The sequence below is a fragment of the Camelus bactrianus genome, chromosome 30 (assembly GCF_048773025.1).
Source record: "Camelus bactrianus isolate YW-2024 breed Bactrian camel chromosome 30, ASM4877302v1, whole genome shotgun sequence".
Taxonomy (NCBI): Eukaryota; Metazoa; Chordata; class Mammalia; order Artiodactyla; family Camelidae; genus Camelus; species Camelus bactrianus.
The window spans coordinates 26,970,000-26,989,438 of NC_133568.1; the positions used below are offsets into that span (position 1 = coordinate 26,970,000).

Below are 19,439 nucleotides of genomic sequence, written 5' to 3' on the forward strand. Positions count from 1 at the left end.
GCTCGGCGGGGGAGGGGACGTGGGGGAGAGGCCGCGCGAGGGGAGGGGAGGGAGGGGAGGCCCCCGGGTCGCGGGCGGGCGCCTGGCCCGCCCCGGGGGTGGGGTGCGGTGTTGGGAGGCCAAAACCCGTGCCCGTCCGAGCACCCGGGGGGCAGGGGGTGTCCGCGCGCCGGACGTCCTGCTCTACCCGTCGCACCCCGCCACTGTTCTCACTTTTTCTTTTTTTGCACCTTTTTCTCAAGACCAGCTCCCCTCTTGAACAGAATCCGCATAGATTCAAGCTCCCCCCCGGTTTAGACTCCCAGCTCCTCTGTCGACACACCTTTGATTCAGACAAGCTCTCGCCCCTTCTCAGGGCTGCTGCTCAGTGCCCCGCACTCTTGTCTTTTTACAAACCGCCCCCACCCACCCTGCGATCGCTGGTTGCTCTCGGCTGCAGCTCTGTGCCCCCGCCCGCATCTACCTCTCCACTAGACTCTTGCCTCCTCCCGGTCGGCCCCTGCTGGGGTCTCCTCCAGGCACTCGCCGGGTGAGATCCCGAGTCGGGGGTCCGGGACAGTCTGGGAATGTCTTGGCGACGCCCGCCCACCTTTCCCAGGCAGCTCCTCCATCCAACCACCCTCGCCCAGGCTGCCAGAACCTTTGGGCATCCTTTCCAGCGGGGTAGGGGGAATCCCTGCAGTCTTTAAACGTTTTCCTTACCCCTGGCGAGGAGAAAGTGTTCACTGAATGTATCTGAATCTCTGTTTATGTGTATTTGTAACATCATCTGGGGAGCATGCTTCAACACTCAGTCGCCGTGGTAATATAAAATAGGCAGGAGCCCCCGCCAACAGAGCTGTCCCTGGTTCTTGCCAGCCTTCCCCCACCCCACCCCACCCCCTCTGCTCTCCACTCCCTGAAAGCATCTATGTCTCCCCTAAAGAGAGAGTCCTGGGCAGGTGGTGCGCTGGGAGGTGAACTGTCACAGCTGACGGCCTCTAAAAGCTGCCCCGCCCCAGAGGCTCCTGCATTCGCTCAACAAAAGCTTATTATTCAGCCAGCCCATCCCGGATCACCCTACCTGACCGCCCTGCTCCTGAGTTTCATATATTTTCTCCCCCAGTGCCAGGATAATAGGAATTACCCTCCCCCTGATTAAGGATCCTGTAATTATCCCTGAGGAACTGGCTTCTTAACTTAGTCTATTCTGCAACTTGCTGGTTCAACTTTTAAGTTTCATGGCCCAGTGGCGGAAGTCTCCAGGAATTATGACACATCAAATTAACAAATGGTCAGCCCTGAGGAACACTTTGGGTGCAATGCAACTCTTCCCTAACGCAGTGGACACTTGGGATTTGGGGGTCGCTGCATTGTTAGTAATAGTGCCTGTTGGAGTTCCCTCCATTTGACCAGTTCTCCTGACTCCCCACGCCCGCCAGGGCACACCCAAATAGAAGCAGAGTGTGGCAGGATTTCCCTAGGCTGGCTGTAGCGAAACTCCGTAGTCTCCTTTCAAAATTGTTGTGGAGCAAAGAAGGCATCCTAGGACTCAGCTTTAAAATCTTGACTTGATGGTGTAAAGGTGATTCCCTTTCCTAACAGTTTTATTTGGGGTGGGAGTGGGGGTGGGGTGGATGGCAGGGACAGGAGGAGAAATGAGACAAAGAAGTGTTAACACTTACCCTTTAAAACCTAGGATCAAAAACCACGGAGGGAGGGAGCAGAACATGAGATCAAAATTAACATCAGGATCTGCAAGACAAGTTTTACTTTGGTAAGTTTTAGAAATACATTATTAATCACACTTCCTTGGGCACTTTATAAAGAAAAGTATGCAGAAGAAAAGAAAATGATAACCCCACAATAACGCAATCCTTTAAACATTCAGCATTGTTTTTTCAGCTGAAATGTAGTTGGCATACATCATCATTGCTTTAATACAGAAGTTATGTACTCTCTAGAGCCAAAGCAAAACATTTGGGATACAGAACCTATGCCGGGCTGCCACCCTGTTGTGCAGTTTGCACACTGCACAAATCTGCGGAGGGTGGATGGGGCTGAAGTCCTTCAGAGTTCAGGCCACCAGGCCCTTTCCCTGGGAGCCCCATCGGACCCGACCTGTCTAATGGGGACTTTCCTGGGGGATCTACATGAAGGTGCCTTATAGGTCAGCTGTACCCTTGGTACAAGATACTCCCCTAGAGCAGCAAACAACTAAACAAATAATTACATTAACGATAAAATGTGAAGCTTTGACTTAAGGAACTGGGAAAGACGAGTTTGGTCTCATCATTTGGGAGCGCCCGCTTGTGACTAAGAATGACTGACGGCCTCGGCAGGGGGTGGCAGGGCCTGCAGGTCAGGATTAGGGTACCTGCAGAGCTGGGGGCGTGGCTTGGCCCAGCACAGGCTTCACTTCAAGTTGATTTGAATAATCTGACTCCTTAAAAAAAAAACTATGAAATCCAAGAACTGCTTTCCCCCAGTCCCTCACCCAAACTATGAAAACCGAAGTCATAATATTAGAAGTGGCTGAGTACCGCGATCCTGCCCGGCATGTTCTGTTCGCAGGGAAATTCTCAAGGTAGTTTTCCTTTGTCTTGAAGGAGATGGAAATTGGGTTCAGTACAATCACAAGGGACAAAAAGACCTGTGAGATGGAGAAAACAAACTCATGGTTACCAGTGAGGGAAGGAGGTGGGAAGGTATAAATTGGGAGTTTGGGTTTTGGAGAGACTAACTACTACATATAAAATAAACAAGTTTCTACTGTAGAGCACAGGGAACTATATTCCATATCTTGCAGTAACTTATAATGAAAAAGAATATGAAAAGGAATATATGTATGTACATGTATGACTGATACATGATGCTGTGCACCAGAAATTGACACAATACTGTAAACTGACTATACTTCAATTAAAAGAAAAACAACAACAAAAAAAAAGACCTGTGAGCAGCGACTGGGGTTCCAGAGTCCAGGCCCAGGGACGTGTGTTCACACTCAGACACACCCACTGCAACCAAGCAGAGGGAGCACACTCTGTAAGCAGGGTCTGTCTAACTGAGCACGTAGACCACACTGCCTTTATTCACTTATTCCTTCCATTAGACCAGAGGCTCCTTGAGGGTAAGGGCTGTGTCTCATTTCTGTTGTAACCAGCACCTAATCTGGCCCCTGATTCAAAGGAGGTCCTTAAAGATTTGCTAAAGAAAAGAGTGGAACCTGTATCCTAGCTTTCTGTCTGAAAGATCAGAAAACTTTGAGCATCCTGTGGAATTTTTCTTGAGACAGTGCTTTTAACATGCGAATATTTCCTTGTGATTTCCTGAGGCTAAGTGAAGCAGTCCAGACTCATCTCGGGGCTCGGGATATGCTTGAACATAAATCCTCTGGGTTCTGAACTCATCTTTTGACAGTTGGACTTGTCACTGAGAACAGAATTTGAATATTTTGCTTATTGGCCTTTACTAGAAGAAAACGTAAAATTCTATAGCTTTGACTCGGATTATACTAGACAAAGAGGTTTATCAGTGCTTAATTCTACACGTTTCTATGAGTTTATAAAAGTATTTTTCTTCCTCTAAGGGCTTTGAAACAACAGATATACCCATGTTTATACAGTACTTGATATGTTCCATTACTGGCTCACACAATTCTCCCAGCAACCTGGTGGGTGGACTGAGTGCATGTTGTCATCTGCTGCTTCACAGGAAAGAGTATTGGCTTTTTTAACCCTTATTTTATCTTTTTTCTTTATTTTTTAATTTTTTTGTGTTTTTTTCCGGCTTTATTGAGATATAACTGACACGTAAAATTGTAAAAGTTTAAGGTTTACAGTGTGGCTATTTCATGGCACGTATATATTGCAAAATGATTACTACAGTAAGGTTAAACATCTTTCGATTAACAAAATTACCATTCTGTTGTTGTTATAGTAAGAACATTCAACATTTACTCTCTTAGCAACTTTCAAGGATGCAATATAGTGTTGTTAACTATAATCATTCTGTACATTAGATCCCCAGAATTTACTCATCTGAAGCTGGAAGTCTGTACTATAAGTATATATATTCTTTTTCATTATAGGTTAATATAAGATATTGAATATAGTTTCTTGTGCCAAACAGTAGAACCTTGATGTTTATCTATTTTATATATAGTGATGTGTATCTGCTAATCCCAAACTCCTAATTTAGCACCCCCTACACACATACACACTCTCCCCTTTGGTAACTAAGTTTATTGTCTGTGTCTGAGTCTCTTTCAGATTTGTAAATAAGTTCATTTGCATCATTTATTTAGATTCCGTATGTAAGTGATGTCATGTGATATTTGTCTTTCTCACTTAGAATGGCAGTCTCCAGGTCCATCCATGTTGCTGCAAATGGCATTATTTCATTCTCTTTTATGGCTGGGTAGTATTCTGTCATATAAATATACCACAACTTCTTTATCCAGTCATCTGTTGATGGACATTTAGGTTGTTTCCATGTCTTGGCTCTTGTAAATAGCCCTGATATGAACATTGGGTGCATGGATCCTTTTGAATTAGAGTTTTCTCTGGATATATGCGGTAATGGCCTTTTTAAGTAGGATCTGTTCGTGGGAGGAACAAGGTGAGAGGCCGACTCACCTGCTTCTAGGAGTGATGTTCTAATTCCTGTTTCAGTGTTGGAATTGCCCACTTTAGGAGCGGATAAAGTGTTCTATACATGTCACAATCATTTATTGAAGTATCCTGCCTCAGGCCAAGAAAGTTTCAAATATTTATCAGCTTTACGGGTCATTTGCAAAATGACAATCAAAACAAGATTCTAGCTCATGCTTAGCTTTGCTTGGATCTCTGTTTCCCCTTCCCAGCAAGGGCAACCACATTTGCACAAGGGCGAACGCTCAGGAACGGGGAGGCCGCCTTTCGCCTTTCAGAAGGGGGTGCATTCCTGATCACCTGTGTAGTTAAGGGGTGAGGGAGGATAAGCCTGAAGAAAATGAGAGACAGCCAAGCTTCCCTCCTTACTCGAGAAACCTCTGCCCACCCCTGCACGTCCCACACTTCAGAGAGCTCAGCTGCACCATCCTTGGGGGTTCACTTTATCCACATATTTACCTTGCTTTCCTTCAAAATGAGATCAGCCGCATTTTAAAATGAGAGTTTTGTTTTGGAAAAGAAGGAGAAGTTACTTCACTGTCTGAACCAGCCTCGGGGTGGAGTGGGGGATCTGGGTGCAGGTCTCACTGGGAGTCCTTTGCAGCCAGAGTCCGGGGACTCAAGACATGAGGAGACAGGAGCTTAGAATTGTTAGGGGGAAGAAAAAACCAAGTGGGGCTTCTCTCACAGTTTTGCCTGAAGTCCCAGAATCACGCAGTTCATAAAGCTCAATCACTGCTCTACGCTGGTTCAGGAGAATTCCTGAAGGATGCGGGCAAAGATGTAGTGTTGGGGCTTTCTTTACAGCGCGCTATGTGACAGCGACAAGCTGGAAGCAACCTAAAGGTGTGCGCTGGGGGTTGGTCTGGTAGCCCTTAGTCATCTTCTGGCGGAAAAATGTATGCTGTCATCAAAGATGGTGCCATGAAGTCGGTGTGGGTAGGTGTTACAGGAGAAGATGTCCTTTTTCCTGGCCCTGCCCATTTCCTTCTCCCCGCACACCCCACGTTTTCTTAGGGAATCACACCATCTCATGCTCAGTCCCTGTGGTTTGTCCCGAAATGCAGGGGGGTGAGTTTGTAAGAAAGCCCACCGAGGAGGGCGAATCTCCCCACCACAGGGTCGGCCGAGGGCCCCCGGCCAACGAGTGGCAGGGAACTGTGTTCTGGGGCTTTGTTGGAGCCATTGGGAAGGAGGCTTTGTCCCGCTGAGGATGCCAGACTCTGAGGATGCGGGGCCGGCCGGGGGCCACCACGGGGTGGGGTTGGGGGGAGAATCAGCTGGAGAATAAGGTCAACCACGAGGAGGGAGGGGAAGGAGGGGCAAGACTCACCAGGACTTCATGTGAGCCTCTGACCTTTCCATCCCCCAGTGGACAGACCCCCTTTGTGGATAAAGCCAATTTGGGTTGGGTCTCTGACGTTTACAGTGAGCACAGTCCTGGTCAGTACAGACATTCGTGACGCGTCACTGAGTGAAAAGGCAGATTTCAAAACGTTATGTCCCATCTGAGTTTTTCTAAGCACACCGTGCACTTATTTACACACAAAACCTATGGAAAGAGGCATCAAGACATTTATCGCGTTACCCCTAGTGGAGGGGTGGCAGGCGATTTTTATCTTGTTCTCTTTACGTATGTAAGTTTCTAATTTTATTTAAGACAAGCACGCATTATTTACGTAATGAAAAAGCTTTTTTTAAATGAAGTATAGTTGATTTACGAAGTGGTGTCACTTTCTGGTGCACAACAAAGTGATTCAGTTACACCTGTGTATTCTTTCTCATATTCTTTGAAAAAGCATTTTTCCTTAAAGAGAGAAATTACCGGAAGAGAAGCAGACACGAGACCTCTGGTGTCAGCGGCTTCTAGTCTCAAGAGTGGCTGTGGTGCTGGTCGCCGGAGAGATGCCGTCTGGGCCCGCTCTGTCAGGGCTGGGTCGTCCCCTGTGACCTCCCGGCCTTGCTCACCTTGCTGGCAGGAGTTCATTCACTTATTCGCTCTCCGAGCACCGCCCCCCCTCGGTGAGAGCACACCCTCCGCCACACGGACTCTCTGCAGAACGGGCTATGACATCTCTGCTCCTCTCTGTTCCCTCCTGCTGCCCGTGACCGCCCCCCAGGCACCCTTCTAAAGGGCAGGTCTGAGGCTGCTGTTGCCAAACCTCTGTGGGTCCCCGGACCCCCTGTTGGGCCCTGCATGACCAGCGTGGGAGCCACAGTGGTGGAGGGTCTGTGGGCCAAGCCCTAGGATTATATAGTTTCTCCTCTCTTTCATCCTTGTCATCTTTCAGGAGCCAGAGAAAACCTCTCACCCCCCTGCCCAGAAACTCGGGAATGGCCCTTGCCCCTCCCTCCTTGTGCCTGTAAGACGAGGGGCCTCAGCTTCCTCCTGGCTAAGGGCAGGCGGCCTCCGGGATCAGAGCCCCTTCACACCCGAGCTTCTCAGACTGCGGGGGTGTTGGCTTCATGATTTGTTAACAGATTTACGGAAGCATAATTCACATACCGTAAAATTTCCTCATTTTATGTATGCAATTCAGTGATTTTTAGTAAATTTAGAGTTGTGGGACGGTCACCACCATCCGGTTTGGGAACATTTCTATCACCCCAGAAGGACCTCTCCAGCCCATTAGAATTTGCTCCCTATTCCCACCCCCAGCCTCGGGCAACTGCTAACCCGTCTTTATAGCTTTGCTTTTTTCTGGGCATTTCGTAGAAATAAAATCATACAATAGGCATGTTTTGTGTCTGGCTTCTTTCACTCAATCTAATGTTTTTGAGGTTCATCCACATGGTAAGAGTGTCACTCCTTCATTCCTTTTGTTTTACTGGATGGTACTCCTCTGTATGGTTAAGTCACGTATTGTTTATCCACTCATCAGTTGGTGAACATTTGGGTTGTTTCCACTTTTTGGTGTTACAAACTTTCCTGTACATGTCTTTATGCGAACATATGTTTTTATTTTTATTGACTTCTGAGCAATGAAATTGCTGGGTCTTCTATTTTTTACTTCTAGCTGAAGAAATTGCCAAACTCTTCCGAAGTGGTTGCATCATTTTACATCCCATCAGTCATGTGCCAGGGTTCCAGTTTCTCCGCATCCTTGCCAACACTCATGATATTGGTTATAGTGGATCTAAAGTGGCGTTTCAGCTTGATTTCCTCGTGAAGAGACGTCATTTTATTTTCAATGGCCAGAAGTGGCCCCACAATTTATGTGATCATTCTTTCTTGTCCTGCAGTGAGGTCCTTTTATGACAGAACCACACTTCAGGACTTTTAGGGCAGCTCGTTGTCCTCACATCTTAGAGCACCAGTGATGCTGCTTAACGTCGGTGAGCTGAAGGCCTGTAGGCACCCAGCATGGTTCCCTGCGCTGCCCTGAGTGTAAGATTCTGGAACCACCCACTGCGTCTTCTCTGTGCTGTTTTGCTGGTGCCTTTGCTGTGAGTTGAAGTTGGCCAGAAATCTCTGTACAAAAGGGATCACTGTGTTCCTTGCTGGGTTCTCCTTGGTTTACAAGCCTCTGGGGTTTCCGAACCGCTCACTCAGTTGCACCACATTGTTTGGGACAAATTAGGAAATCTCTAACCGTTTTTTGGGCCTCTTTCTTGCATTTTCATTTCAACTCAAGACGCAGCTGCTGGTTGGGATTTCCCTCCAGTGCAGGAGGAGCGGTGGGAGCACTCACACCTCCCCCGACACCGTGGGCGCCGGCGGGCACGCGTGGAGGAGCCCGTCAGGCCCGTTCCATTCACCTGGAAGCCCCGCGCGGGGCAGACCTGCATCTGCGCCTCGGCCCGGAGACTCCTGCACAGGGGTTCTTAGGAAAGGGTGACGTTCCAGAATTTCTTTGCCTTTTGGCAAAAGACATGCAACTGTGCAGGGAGCAGCTCCACCGGGAAGCGTGCCTGGAGCAGTCTGCAGCCGGAACGGCCCACCCAACTTGAAAGTGGGGCCAGTTAAGCGGGTCTCTTTCACCAGCGGACGGAAGCAGAAGGCCCTGGACTCTGATGCATCTAAATCGGGAAAGGCTGATGCCGTGGCTTCCGCTACATTGCCAAATAAACGTCCTGAAGATACCCACAGTTCTGGAGTAAGATTCTTCTCAGCGGGGGTTATCAACTGTCACCTATGAGAAGCCACAGTGTCAAGTCACCCCGATTTCCCCTCAGCCCCAGTCACCTCGGCTCTCCAAGTGCTGCTGAAAGCCAGTGGTGGCCTTGTGAGTGAAGAGGTGGCATTATTACATCAAAGAGGTTGTGCCGCCTCAGCCCTGCTCCCCAGAAAGCATCCTTGTTCAGCCTCAGACATCCTTCCTAGGAGCAGCGGGCTGGATGCTGAGGAATCCAAGATATCAGGACACTCACTGCTTTTCCATTCAGTTGCCGCCGGTTTCGTGGGAGAACCAGGTGTGTGAAACACATGCCCACCCAGGCATTTAGAAAGCGCCAGGTGGAACAAGGGGAGGGGAGGCAGGAGGTGGTGCTGGAGGTGAGCCTTGCGGGCTGAGTAGGGGCCACCGGGACAGAAGGAGGACTCGGGGGCTCCGTGGCAAAGACAGAGGGGTGCAGGCGGAGGGCCTGGGCAGGGGTCTGGGCAGGAGAGGGTGGACTGGCGGCAGCAGGCAGCATTTCACAGAGCAATCAGATGCCCTGGGCTGGAGCATGGCCTCGACTTCCTTGTCCAAGATCACTCAGGGCCCCGTAAAGGAGGGACTGGAGACAGCCTTTGTGGGAGGGAGGGATGTTGTCGTGGTGGCCTGGATAGGACTTGCCAGCTAGATGTGGGGCCTGAGGGAGCCAGCTGAGACCTGCAGTGGCCCAAAGCGCTGAAAGGATGGTGGCACTCCTCCCCTCCCCAGCCAAGTCAGCAAAAGATAATCCTCAACCATAAACCAACTGCGTGGAAATCTTAAGGAATTTTCCCTTCCCCGTGATGATTACTCCATTGCTCCCCGTGGACTCTCCAAAATAAAACCAAGTACTTTGAACAAATATTTTGAGGTTTTGTGCCATCCATGTGTCCTAAACATGTGCTGACAGTCCCCACTGAAGCATCCTGTGTCACCACCAGGGGACGGCAAATTGGAACAACAGCAAGATGTCACTGCACACCTATCTGAATGGCCAAAATCCAAAATCCAAAACGCCGACAAAGCCAAATGCTGGTGAGGGTGTGGAGTAACAGGAACTCTCGTCCTCTGCCAGGGGAGCTGCAGAATGGTTCCACCCACCTTGCGAGACAGTTGGCAGTTTCTTACAAAACAAAGCACATTCTGACCACATGATCCAGCAAATGTGCTCCTTGGTATTTACCCAGAGGAGTCACGTCCACACAGAAATCCGCACGTGGATGTTTACAGCAGCTTTAATCAAGATTGCCAACTCTTAGAAGCAACCAAGATGTCCTTCGAATATATGAATGCATTAATAAACTGAAAGATACATAATTTCCCATTAGAAAACATAATTTTTTATCATGGTAAAATATATATATAACATAAAATTTACCGTTTTAACCATTTTTAAGTGTATAGTTCAGTGGCATGAAGTACATCCACTTTGTTGTGCAACTACCACCACCATCCATCTCCAGAACTTTCTGTCCTCTTAAACTGAAACCCTATCCCCATTGAACAGTAACTCCCATCCCACCCTGCCCCCAGCCCCCAGCAACCGCTACTCTATGTTCTGTCTTTGTGAGTTTGACCACTCCAGGTGCCCACAGACTCGTCCTCTTGTGTCTGGCTTGTTTCCCTGAGCATAATGTCCTCAAGGGTCTTCCTTGTTGTGGATGTGTCAAAACGTCCTGCTTTTTCCTGGCTGAGTGATATTCTGTTGCAGGTCCAGACCACATTTTGCTTATCCATTCCTCTGTCCACAGACACCTGACTGATTCCACCTTTCAATTATTGTGACTAGTGCCGCTATGAACCTGGATGTGCAGATATGCGCTTGTGTCCTTGCTAGAATGCACGATTGTTCATAAAGGGAAATATCAGGTGGTAATGAAAGCTGGCTTTCTGATGGAGCACGTTGCTTCTGCGAAATCAGAAGATTCACTATAAAGCACCGATTTTCTATTCTGACTACAACTACTGTATATCAGCACTGTTTTCTTCTCAAAGTTACAAAAACTGTATTTTACATGCTTGCCAAGGTACAGGATTACTCAGGAAGAAAGTCTCATACAACAAATGCCAGTCAATGCAAATAATTGAGTAACTCTAGCCAAAGGGGGGGGGCTGCCCTTCATCGTGCAAACCAATTAACTCCCCTAATTCCCTCACTACCAGCTCCCTCCAGCACTCTGAGGCTCCCTTTCCAGGCTCCCCGCCAAGTTCTGCTCATTCTGTCATGTAATTTTTTCCCTTATTCACTCACTCCTGCCAAGTGCTCTTAACGTTTTTCTCGTCCAGATTGCAGTGTTCATGGGGAAGATGTGCTCAGTCGTCTCTGAGCCTGGCCTGCCCCTTCACATCACAGTGAATTCCAAGGGCAGGGGAGGCACTGGTTTTGTTTACTTTGAGTTGGGAAGTGGCCTGCGTTTACAGGGCTGGCCCCTCAGCAGGAGTGGATGGATGTGTGGATGTGATGCAGGGGACCAGGGTGGGGAGGTCTCAGAGCAGGTCATCCATGGCTTTGTTGCTTCCATCACACCTTGAGTTTGAACATCTATCTCATTAGCATAATGGATTAGCTTTTCTTCTTACCGAGCAATCACAAAGCAGATTTCTGGTTTTTTCTTTTTTTTCCATAACATCGTATAATATTGTTTTCAGTACTCCTGGCTCTGGACGTTTTTGGCAAAACTCTCAGCTTCACCACTTTCAGTGCTAAACAATAGCCTGTTTTCTAAGTAGTACAGAGCCTCGGCCTGTTTACCATTAGAACTCCAGAGTTCATCTGTAACCCCCCTCCTTCTTGGCTCAGGTCAGCCTCAGACCAGAACATCTGTGCTGAGGAGGGGGTGCGGCCTGTTCCTCTGTATTTCTTTGTCTCCCTCCTCTTCTACTTGCAAATAACGATGGTTTGATTTCCTTCCTTCCAGCTCTTCTGTCTTTAATTTTTTTGGGGGGGGGGGCTTCTGTCGGTGTCGTTTAGAGGTAGTAGCAGGCATCCACGTCTTACTCCTACGTCATTATTTTCCTGTGACCAAACCAAATATTTTATTTGTGTAACTGAAGAAAATGGGTAACTGGTATTGGGCGCTTTAAGAAATGCAGCTATAATGAGGGCCTTGCTGATACCAATCACTGAAAGTCCATGGTAATAATCACCTGTACAAGTTCTAACTGATCTCAGCTTCTACAGTTTTATTTTTAAACCAGCGTAGAGACGTGACTTTTACGTGAGCATGTGTGCCATTTCATGAATTTCACACATGTAGAGTCATGTAGCCATAGGTACAGAATAGTTCAGTCAGCCAACCCACCCCTCCTGCTGCCCACCCCCTCCGCCACATCCCCGGTGATCACTGAGTTTTGTGCTTTTGAGAACGTCGTCGAAACGGAACCATACATTTTGGAGACTAGCTTCTTTCACTCAACATGATGCTTTTGAGATGCCTGCAGGTAGTTGCGTGTAGCAACAATTCATTCCTTTTCATCGTTGAGTCATATTGCACCATGTGAATGGACCACCGTTGGCTTCTGCATTCACCTGCTGAAGAACATCTGAGTTGTCTCCAGTTCGGGGTGACTGTGAGTAGTCATGCCCAGGTTTCGGGCGAGCACACGTTTTTATTTCTCTAGGGATTTCATACCTAGGAATGGGGTTGCTTAACTTTGTAAGAAATTGCCAAATCGTCTTCCAAAGGTGTGCCGCTTCACATCTCTGCCAGCAGGGCTGAGCCCTCCCGGTGCTCTGCGTCCCCGCCAGGATTTGCTGCTGTAAGTATTCTTCTATCCCAGCCGCTCTGTTCCAGCAGGGAGCAAATCCCCTGCCCTCTTGGAATCTACAGCGTGAGACAGCAGTGTCGTGCAGCCCACAGAAGGCTTGCAGACAGCACACTGTGGTCTCAGCTTGCATTTCCCTAACATCCAGTGGAGTCAAACATCTTTTTATGGGCATATTTGCTGTCCATAGATCTTCTATAGTAAAGTGTCTGCTCTTTTCCCATTTTTTAACTGAGTTTTCTTACTGTTGAAGCTGAGAGTTTTGTGTTTCCTGGATGCACATCCTCTAACGGAGATGTGATGTGTGAGTACTTTCTCCCAGTAAGGACCTTGTCTTTTCATTCTCCTACCAGCCGATTTCAGTCTTTGAGTTAATTTTTGAGTAAAGCCTGAGGATGTGGTCCCTTTCCTACATATTGGGCGTTGAGTTGTTCCAGCACCACTTCTTGAAAAAGACTATCCTGTTTCCATTAAATTGCTTTTCTGCTGTTGTCAAAATTCGCTCGGCCATGTTTACGTGGGTTTGGACTCTGTTCTCTTCCGCTGACTTCCGTGCTTATCCCCTTGCCAGTATATGCTGCTGTGTTTCCTGCTGTCTTTATAGTAAGTCACAAAACAGGGACATGTGGATTCCTCTACGCCCTCCCTCCCTGCACTCCCTGCCGGCTCTGAGTCCTCACTGGACCCACAGCTCCTGAGGAAGGAAAGCCTTGCCTGGGGATCTCAGCAACAGATGCCAAAGGAAGTGTGGCCAAGGGAAGACACGGTCCACTGCTCATCTCCCCCAGCTGGGCCCCTGGGTCCTTCAGGGCCCAACGCCTCCCCACTCGGCACCCTCCCCAGAAGTGGCCCCACGTCCGCCCTAACAGCCTCTCCTGACGCCACAGCCACACCAGGGAAACAAACTTGGATCCTACTGGTGGCTGTCAACCTGGGAGCCCCGGGAGCTTTGGGAACCTCGAGGCTCAGGTCCCATCCCAGGCTGGCTACCCGAGAACCGCTAGGAACCCACAGGGAGACAGACGGCCGTGTTTTCTAAAGCTTCCCGGGGGATGTTCCCCAGACTGAGACAGTTCTTGAAGATAATTAAGAGGCCAGGCTAAAAGTGTTAGTGGAACTGCTGGTACAGATGGTTTCTTCCATTTTATTTTCTGTAAAATTAAGTACAGTGAAAAGCTAAATGGGTTTTTAAAAACAGGCAGCATAACTTAAGTCACAGGAAGATAGGAGCCCCTGGAATGAAGCCCACGTGTTGTTCTGAGAGGGGATTCGAGGCGGCAGCTGGGATCCAGGTGCCTGGTGGCTCTGGGAATCTCTGCTGTCTGTCATTGGCCCTGGCTGGACCTCGGTTTGTGGGACCTGAGGTCTTAGAAGTTAGGGGGCCTCTTTAAGAAAAGGAGCAGAGAGCTGTGAATAAAAGTTAGGCACAAAAGTAGACACTTAATTAGAAGGGGCCTGTGGGAGAGGAGCCCTGAACCTTGAGTTTCACTGATTTCAAGACAAATAACTTCTCTGATTAGGCCCAAATATTCCATCCCAGGTGGGTGCTGGCAGTGCCAATCAGCCAGGCACGTGCTGAAATGTCCTGCCTCGGTGGCTTCCTCATTGTGGGTGGCCTGTGTGGTGGCCTTATAACCCTCTGAGGAGGGCCTGACATGTTCCATGTTCCCTGGGTTCTAGGAAGCGGGTGGCGGGACCCTTGTGTTCCCAGGAGGGCCGGGGCCAGCCCCTGGTGCATGTGGCGGGATGGTGGCATGTGCCGTGAGCCCTGCTGATCAAGTTTCCCATTTGAGTAAAATCACCGGAAACCTCCATCTCCAGCGTCATCGCACCCACAGTGCTGGGCTCCGAAGGTACACGCAAGGACCCAGGGGTGGGCAGTTCTCCCTGCTGGGGCGCCCCTGGCTTGCTCTGTCCTCTCCTCGCCTCAGTGTCTCCTCTCCACTGGGTATTCCTTTTTCCCATTTTTTTCTATGTTTCTTCCTCTTTCTACTTCTCTGCTTCCTTCTGGAGGTCCCAGTAGGTACCAAAGCTGCTCTGGACATGGGTTATGGGCGTGTCTGTTGGGATGGTTGTATCGGGGAGCCCTTGGGCATTAGGTCAACTGCAGTGTTCTTGAGGGCACAGACGCACGGTGTGGGGGTTGTCCTGTGCGCTGAGCACGTGACTGTGGAATACATGTGCACTGGCTTGAGTAGTGTCCCCCAAATTCACATCCACCCGGAATCTTGGAACTACGTTTTTTGCAGATGTAATTAATTAAGATGAGGTCTTACTGGATTGTTGGGGGGGGGATCCTAAATCCAGTGACTGGTGTCTTTATGGGAAGAGGAGAGGACACACAGGTAGGAGGCCGTGGGAAGACAGAGGCAGAGACTGGAGGGTGCAGCTGCAAGCCAGGGAACTCTGAGGAACACCCGGGAAGGCCGGGAGCCACCAGAAGATGGAAGAGGCAGGGAGGCGTCCTCCCCCAGAGCCTCCAAAGGGTTCGCGTCCCTGCGATGCCTTGATTTCAGACTTTCAGCCTCCAGAGCCGTAAGACAATGCATTCTGTTGTTCACCAGCCGCCCAGTTTGTGGGAATTTGTTGCAGGAGCCCCAGAACCTAATATTTATTTATTATAAATAGATTACTTTGAGAAACAGTCTCGGGGTGGCTGAGTATACGTGCAGTCACGGGGGAGGGAAAACCTCCCGCTGTTGATGCTGGAAGTTACGTGGCCTTTGTTTCACGATTAGAGATGAGACCCAGAGGCCGCTGGGCCCAGGAGGGCTCATGTACTGAATTAGCTGGACCAACTGGAAGCGACCCTGAGCCCAGCACCGTTCTGATGGCTCGCGGCTGGAGGGAGGCACACATCTGAGCGTGCGCAGACGTTGTCACCTAACTGCACCGTGCTCTGGATGGTGGGTTATTTTGTTTTTCCCAAAGAAGACACTGAAATTTTTCAATCTGTGTTTGCAGACTTTGTGCAGTAAACACAGAGAATTGTTTAACGGGGTTCGCCTCCCCCTGGCCAGTCTCTTCCTCCAGCCTTGGACAGATCGTGATGGCTCAAAACACACAGAACTCTTGACATTTTCTGGAACATTCAACTGTTTCAGTTCCTTTTGCTCATCCGGGGATTTTAAAGCTGTTTATAGTCTGACACAGGATAGGTTTTGCTGTTTTGTTTTTGTTTTCCTTTCACTTAAAAGACAAGCTGGGAAAATAGCCTCAAACCGCCAACAAAGTATAAACGAATCATGAATTTTTTAAAATCCCCAAGTATATGCTTTGTTTCTTAAATAAGAAAGTGAAAGGTTGGTGGGGAGCCAGTCAATCAAAGGAAGAAGAAGAAGGGGAAGGGGAAGGGGAAGGGGAAGGGGAAACCTTCATCACCTCAGTGCGCTGGCTCAGAAATAGGTGAAGACGGAATAAATCGCGGGCCACAAAACAGCGTGTGCTTAGAGAATTGTTCTGGCAGAAATCTGCTGTGCGTCCTTGGTAAGTGGGTATAATTTCCGGTGAGCAAACATGCTTCTCTTGTGTTTTATATCCTTTGCATTAAATCTGAAGTCAGCTGCAGCAGGCGTCGTATGCTGTTAACTAAACTCGGCATGTGGATCCTTTTTAAATGCTCAGTGCAAGACGGGGAGCGGGGGTGCAGGCTTAAACATCAACAAGTTTTTTCTTGGTTAATTAGTGAGTATAATCCTTAAGTATTTGGATATTTTGAAACATAATTGAGAAATGAATACTGGTATTATTGCAGCCAAGAGAGAGGATATCAACCCAGAAGACTCATCGCCAACTCACAGGTGAGTCCTGACAATTTGTCACCTTATAAAAGATGACAAATCCCAATTAACAGTATTAGTGGCCAAGCTCCAAAATCAGTTTGAAATTCTCACGACAGTGTGGAAATTTGCACACATTTTTAGAGGAGAGTAGACACAAAAGATTAAAATCTAAAGATATCATTCAAGGACACCTGATAATGTAAAACCAGTTGGAAGCTCTGTGAAAAGCGGTCACTTGCCCCACTGGTAGCAGGTCATCTCAAAATCTGTAAAAGAATTGAAGAGGGGGCTTTCTTCCCCTTCTGTCCAAGGACCGTGTATATGGCAGAAATTCTGGGTTATGTTAAGATTTTGTTGGGGGAGGGTGGAGGAGGGTTGTCCTTTTTGCCTTGGTTGCAATTTCTCAAGGCATTTGATTGCCGGTGGACATTTATAACTGTCAAAAGTAGAATTTTATACATTTATTCAGAGGCCCACCCTCAGGCGCTGAGTGAGACTAAGTCTTGAGCCTTCTGGGAGCCTGTAGGTATAATTTCCTGGATGTATAACTTCACGGCCAACGCAACAAGATGGTGGGCGGGGTGGGGGAGGGTATTTGAACTTTCCTTCCAAGTCACTACACCCGTAAGACACACCTGTTGGAGGGGATTCTCCAAGGAGAGGGAGGAAAGAACAAAAGGAGGAATAGTTTTGTCCATCCATCCATCTGTCCACTCCTTCTCCAAGTGCTCAGAGAACATCGAGTGTGTGCCAGGCACCAGGCTACTTCAGGACTTGTGACCCAAATTCAGCGTCCTCAGTTACCGCTTTGTGTCAGTAGGACACAACTGTGACCTTCAGAACACTCTTCCCGAAAGATCTTTGTGGCAATCAGGAACATCAACAAAAACGTATTTCTGAAAAGTGAAACATTAAAAAAAGAAAATTCAGCACTAAACTGACAACAAGGCTCCTATTCAGACACCCGGCAGCCAAACTCTATCTCCAGTGAAAAACACGTGGCCAAGAACACCTGCAGTAAAACGGAGCGACCGCCCGGGGTGCCCAGGCGCGACGGCTCAGGACAGAAAGCCAGCACTGCGGAGCCCAGATGTTAACTGTGGCACGTGGGTGTCTGTTCCAGGTCCACGGTGCTTTTACTGACCTTTGTGAACAGCTCACAAATATCAGTGGAAACAGCAAAGCCATGTCTTGAAGCTCTTTCAGGCTCTTTGAGCTTGCAAATCTTCGGCATAGTCAGGGTAGATTTCACTGAATTAGAGCGAATTGCAGGGGTTTTATGAATTCACCAAATTGACGTTTTTGAATACACTCGGAGTTAAGGTGTTGTGTAACTGTTCCAGGCCAGAAGGCAGGAGATGCCGATGCAGAAGGTGAAGACCAGACCCGCTGCAGCTGCTGCTGGTGTGGGTTTTTGTTGGTGGTGGTGTTGATTTGGGGGGTGGGGGTGGGTGGGGAGGCACCGTCATTGGAATAATCGGAGTTTTCTTTGCAGTGGTGATTTAAAAGCCCTCGTTTCCATCTCTTAACTGCCCACTCACATTTCTCTGCCCAGGTTGGCACCTCCGGATTCTTGGATGCAAGGCCACCCCGGAAACTGTTAAGTCAAGAAGTCTGTACTGAATCCAGGGGTAGCTTTTGTCTTGAGGATAAAAGCAGTTCTGTTTCTTCAACTGCAGGGACAGAGTCCCGACCTGACCCCAGATGGAACGGGAACTTCTGTTGCTTCCGACAGAATCACCAGTGAGCCAGAGCAAACTCCCGCCTGCTGAAACCTTCCCAGTCTGTGTCCTGCCCCCAGTCCAGCATGGTCATGTGCAGAGTGCCACACCCAGCTGTGATGTCACCTCCTCAGCCAGGTCGGGCTGCACCAGATGGGCACCCGACCCAGAGGCAGCCATCAGCTGCTGGCTGCTGGCCTGGAGAGAAGCCGGCAGGCCTTCTGCCCAGTAGGGGAATTGATTCCTGATGGTGACCTGCTAAACCAATCACATGCTCTCTTTTGAGAAATATTCACTTGGACAAAGAAAACGAATTCTCTGTGTCTGAGATGTGGGCTCCCCAGGTGGCCACTGGGTCATCAGCGCGGACGCTGGCCGTGTGTGGCACCCAGCTCTCCGTGGGTGGCTCTCTCTAGAAGCCCCTTCCATCTTAGCACCTGCATACTTCTCTCTTCCTGGGAGCTAAAGGCCGAAACTGGGGGCTCAGAAGACACACTGGGCATGGTCCTTACCTTGGACATGTGTACTAGGGAGAAGCTGGGTGGGGGGACTCAGACAGAACAAAGGAAGGTTGGACTCAGTAAAGAAGCTACCCTACCTTTCCCAACCAATGTTCAATCTTACTTTTGAAGTATCTTCCTGGGTTGAGAATAAAACACAAAGATATTTGTTAAGTAAAAAACCTACAGCTCAACAAGAGTGCCAGACTGCCCTGCGTGTCGGAGCCTTTGCTCTGGAGAGAGAGATTCTGGGCAGAGACCTAATCCCCAGCTCGTAGGGAGGACAGAGGACACCGTGGCTCCTGGATGCGCCATGCAGGGACACACACCGGAGGGGCCACGGCAGGTGAGTGGAGCCCGCGGTCCCTTCGTCAAAGCTGTTCCTTCTACTCTGTCTGGACTTCACACCTCCCTGGGGTGGAGACAGTGAGACCACAACTGAAATACGAGGGGAACTAAACAGTTTCCTCTCAGCCTTTGAGTCTCCAAGGGTGGCCTGGTCCCCATCTTAAGAATGGGGGATGGTGTCTGACAGACGCCCTGCAGGGGCCCCACAGAGACCATTCATGGGGGGATGGAATTCAGCAGCCGCTGGAGGCTGAGGCATGTGAAGCACATGGACGCTCCTAGGCCATCCTACTTGGCATCCTTCTCTGCATCTAGGTACTGGAGAACAACCAGACTTTCCACAGTGGCCTCTGCCCAGGGAAGATCTCAGTTTTCCAAGGTAATGGGTGCTCCCATGGTCTGTGTGCGTAGTTAAACTCGGTTAAACGGAACTGATTAGGAGTCTGGAGACTAAGTTCTGTGACTCGTGCTGGGATCTGAAAGTCGTAATTGGAAGCATGATCTAACGTTTTATTAATGGATCTGTAATCAGTAGTAACTTTCATGTTGCTAA

The 19,439-nt window shown here is 48.9% G+C and overlaps 1 long non-coding RNA gene across 1 annotated transcript; it reads left to right on the forward strand.

The window, feature by feature from the left end:
• Nucleotides 1-124: 124 nt before the first annotated feature.
• Nucleotides 125-7,365, forward strand: LOC123613496 (uncharacterized). The gene is made up of 3 exons (XR_006720857.2): nt 125-1,564; nt 1,679-1,756; nt 6,434-7,365. It is a non-coding gene; the product is annotated as an uncharacterized LOC123613496 (long non-coding RNA).
• The last annotated feature ends 12,074 nt before the right edge of the window (nt 7,366-19,439 follow it).